We start from the raw sequence: 3,766 nt of genomic DNA on the forward strand, positions 1-3,766 counted from the left end.
AAAGAGAATATGCCTTTATTCCTTGTTTTGCCAATTAGGCAGGCTGAATAGTTTGCTTTTTGATGATCAATCAAAGAGACCAAATCCCATATCCTCATCTGACTCCTCCGACTCTTCCTTGGTTTCCACCTTAGCTGGGGCAGCTGCAGCAGCAGGAGCAGCAGTGGTGGCTGCAGCAACAGGGGCAGCAGCCACAAATGCAGATGGATCAGCTAAGAAGGCCTTGACCTTTTCAGCAAGTGGGAAGGTGTAATCAGTCTCCACAGACAAAGCCAGGACCTGCTTGTACCCATTGATGATAGAATGAGGCACTGATGCAACAGTTGGGTAACCAATCTGCAGACAGACACTGGCAACATTGCCGACACCTTCGAGAATGCAGAGTTTCCTCTGTAATGTCAAGGACTTCTGGGTTGTAGATGCTTCCATTGTCAAACACTTGCTGAATAATCAGCCCAAAGGAGAATGGGGAGATGTTCAACATGTTCAGGAGGGTTGCCTCGCTAGCTCCCACTTTGTCCCCAGTTTTAATCAGCTGTATATCACTAAGGATTTCAGTGGTGCCCCTGGAGATTTTAGTGGTGATGCCCAGAGTCTGGAAGAAAGAGGTCTTCTCAGGCCCCAAACCAGTGTTCTGGGCAGGCATGGTGACTTCATATGGTGCAATGGCACCTGCACAGGCAGCAGCAGGCACCTTATTGACCAGCAGCATATCCCTGATCTCAGTGAGGTCCTCCTTGGTGAACACAAAGCCCACATTCCCACGGATATGAGGCAACAGTTTCTCCAGAGCTGGGTTGTTTTCCAGGTGTCCTCGGATGGCCTTGTGCATCATAGTATTCTTGCCCATTAACACCACGGCCTTCCCTTGGAGGGACATTCGGATCTGCTGCATCTGCTTGGAGCCCACATTGTCTGCTCCCACAATGAAGCATTTTGGATAATCATCCAAAAGTTGTATGATCTTTAGGAAGTAGTTGGATTTCCAGGTTGCCCTGTCTTCCATGGGCATCACGGCGGTGCATCAGGGATTGCCACAGAGGGTTTAAAGATGATGTCACTCTCACGAGGATGCCTGGAAAGAGCAATATTTACATATTTTATATACTAGCATATATAGTATTTTTATGTACTAATATATATTTACTCCAATTTGGTCGACTTTCCTTGAAGATGAATTAGGTTAAGGATTTTATAGAATAAGTTGCTGACATTTTAGGGTCATATTGTAGGATCTTTCCTCATCCTTTGTACAGTTGGAATTTTCCACAACCATTTGGGTATATGGGATTGTGTAAGAGTAGTCTAAGTAAATATAAAGGAAAAAAGAGATTTCACAAACACACTTAAAAACTTTTAAAACTATGTTTAAGTAGAAGAAATGTGAATTTTATTCATACTATCATTATTAGTGAAAAAGAGAATTAAAATGTAGAAAACTGTAGAAGAAAAGAGCATTTGTCTATTAAAATAAAATAGCAGTTGCTTACCAGAGTAGCCTAACCATGTACTTGGTGCCCTTTGACATACAGAGAGAGGTTAGAGGAAAATGTTTTAATTCTTAATCTTTAAGGCAACAGTAAAATAGATTGAACCGGATCTCCTATGTTGACTTTTTGAAGAGAAAATGGTAGGTGTGTTTTAGAATTTCTAGACAAAGACCAGTCTGAGTAGCTGGCTGTTCTCTCAGTTGGCCCATGGTTCTAAATTAGTCACGCAGGCCTAGGAATGAGGATGTTGGTTCCACCTACAGTCAACAAGCTTCAACCCTAGTCTTGGTAACATCTGCCTCCCATTCCATGGGTAAGAAAACTTTTGAAAGATTTCTTAACCTAGGAAAAACAAATGGTGACTCAAAGAAAAGGCTTTGTCTACGAGATAGAGGTGTTTGAATAGTGCAGTGGAAAACCACCGTGTTTTGGGAGAGAAAACTCCTAACTGCTAAGGATTTAAAGACATGTTTTAATCCATTTATCATCAAACTAGTTTGCTTTCTTGATTTTAGATTTTAATATTTAATGTACTCTTCCTTCAGCTATGTACTATAAATACCTGGTAATTATTATAACTTTTTCAATATATATAAGGGGAAAACATAGAAGAATTATTTTCCTAAAATTCAAGCATTTTATTCTTTCCTTGGACAGTGTCATAAACAAAAGACATTACATTACAACAAAGCAGAAAATTCAGAAATTATTGTCTATAAGAGAGACTCCTAACTTTCATGAAACTTCGTGTCTTCTGGAACATTAGAAATTCTATATACATATCTCTCCTGTAGGTCAATATGCTTCTAACACAAAGAAGTTTAGACATATCAAATACATTTTCAAAATTAATGATACAGTCATGGACTTCTATTTAAAAAATAAAAATATAATGTATAATGCATCTTATTTTAGCATAGTTTGTTAAACACAACTTATTTAAAAATGAAATCAGTCATGAAAAGCTAAATTGACAATTTAATCAAATTATATCCTCCTTAGTCAAATTTTACTATGGTATAAGAACTTGGTTTGATATCTTAAGAAAAACATATGCTACGACAATATATCTGCAAGCTTTTAGCGTCAGTGATTAATTCCAGATTTCCTGGATTTAGCTAAAAGTTAAAAACAAATTTATTTATAAACATGTCTACCATTATGATATAAATATGAATAAACTATAATTTAAAAGACTAACAGCATTTCAAGCACTTGAGATAACTATTGCTAACATGTCATTTTTATTGACCTCATAAATCTTGTGTGTATTTTTCAAATACAAGAAGTTTTGAAGAAAAGTTCCCTACTCACAGCTATAAAAGTTCAAAATTTAAACATATTTGGTTGCTTTTCTTTAAGTTAAGGTATGATTTTATTTTATTTCAACTAAGTACAAAGGCACTTTCAAAAATAAGCAAGTGTCTCTTCCAACTCTGTGAAAGACCTGTGATCTTAATTAATATTATTTGGGGCTCTGATCAGTAGTGAAAGGCAGGACAAGATGGGCTTTTTCTGCTACTGTTCCATTCTCATGATTCTGTATCAGAATCGTGAGAATACCAGAGCTATTACATTTGGGTTAAAAACATCCACTGGATCATAAACATACTTTCTGAAACATTAATCCAATTAGTCAGCTTATTAGCTCTTCAACCATAATTGATTTTCCCCAGTCCATATTGCTCAAAATAAGATTCAAAATTTCAAGCTCTTATTGGGAAAGATCTAAAACAATGAAGAATGAAGAAAGCAGCTGAACAGGGTATTTCCTAGCCTAGACTCATCAACTTTTCTGACTCTGGTGGCCTCCATTTTCTTTTCATATCTCTCCTCCTCCTCCTCCTCCTCCTCCTCTTCCTCCTCCTCCTCTATACACTCCTTTCTGTTCCCTTTTACTGACAGCATAGGGATTAAAATAAATAAGCAGTTGAAATCAATCAATAGCAACCAGAAAGAAGGTTTAATATTTTTTCACAAGATATGGAATAGAATATTTATTTCTACCAGTTAACAAATCAATTTCTTAGTCATCTTCAAACAATAAGTTTCAGCCAAAGGAAGAAGAATTTCTTCCCTCTTTTCAGGAGAATCTCAGATGGAATTGGAGTTGGATAAAGACAGAAATTCAGACTCAGGATTTAAAACCTGAAAGCAATTCTTGGCCTGATGAATTCATTGTGCCAAACAATTTTTAAAACTCCAGTGAAGACAGCAAGAATATATATATATATATATATATATATATATATATATATGACTGAACATTTCATCAA

At 36.5% G+C, this 3,766-nt stretch overlaps 1 pseudogene; it reads right to left on the minus strand.

Annotated features, from left to right (window-relative positions):
• Positions 1–1,012, minus strand: LOC101572646 (annotated as a pseudogene).
• Positions 1,013–3,766: the final 2,754 nt, after the last annotated feature.

Source organism: Octodon degus, unplaced genomic scaffold, assembly GCF_000260255.1.
Source record: "Octodon degus isolate 3935 unplaced genomic scaffold, OctDeg1.0 scaffold00046, whole genome shotgun sequence".
NCBI lineage: Eukaryota > Metazoa > Chordata > Mammalia > Rodentia > Octodontidae > Octodon > Octodon degus.